Here is a 1024-nt window from a genome sequence, read left to right as displayed (position 1 = left end):
CTATTATTAAGGTATTTATCATGACTTAATGGATATATGAAACATGAAAACTACCCTAATATATACTTTTCGTTAATTCAATTATGTTCATTCAAAAATCACAAGAATAATACCATTACAAATACAATAGTGTATAAGCCAAAAAATTTTACAACAAGTCGCCTTTATCATTGCAAATAGTATGGTATTTGAATTCAACCTTTAATACGGTACCTATGGCAGAAGGTGCTGAAGAATTTGAATAACGGACTCACCCGACGAAGTTGTTGTCAGTCAACCAATTTTTGAGAATATGGAAAACTACGCTAACTCTTAGGGGTGCACATGGGGCCGGGTGAAGCCGGGTTCGCCGTGACCCGAATCCGACCCTAAATAATGACCAGGTCTATTTATGAGACCCTTATCTGACCCTAGACCCAATGAAATCATGTTACTTTCGGGCCACACTAAATCCGGGTCTAGACCGGATGAAGCCCGGGTCTTGATCAACTTTATCACGACATCACCAAAGGTTGGATTCTACATCTTTTGAACCTCTAAATTTTGGAAAATAATTATTTCATAACATTGCAACATTCACATAATAATGATTTAAGTCTAATAGTAATAATTTAAAGTTTCATAATAATAATTATGTCAATTACACACTAAACATTCAAAGTTCAAAAGACAATTAAAACAAAGTTAACAACCAACACTACAAGAAAAAGCAATATTTGTAACAAAAAAATTATTACAAAAAATCGAAATTTTGAAACAAAGAAATTTTGTAACAAAAAAAGGAGCTGTTGCAATATGTCCCGTTACAAAAAATTTTTGTAACAAAAATTGGAACTGTTACAATTCAAAATGATATTTTGTAACAAATTTTTTTGATACAAAAAACCAGAAGTCGTTACAAAAGTGGTAACAAATTTTGATTTTCAAGGTATTTTTGGTGATAATCTATTTTTTCCTATCATAAAATTTTGTTACAAAATGTAACTTAATTTTGTAACGTTTTTTTTTTTTCTTTAATTACAAA

This window comes from Arachis ipaensis, chromosome B03 (genome assembly GCF_000816755.2).
Source record: "Arachis ipaensis cultivar K30076 chromosome B03, Araip1.1, whole genome shotgun sequence".
NCBI lineage: Eukaryota > Viridiplantae > Streptophyta > Magnoliopsida > Fabales > Fabaceae > Arachis > Arachis ipaensis.
Note: the sequence above shows the minus strand (reverse complement) of the source record.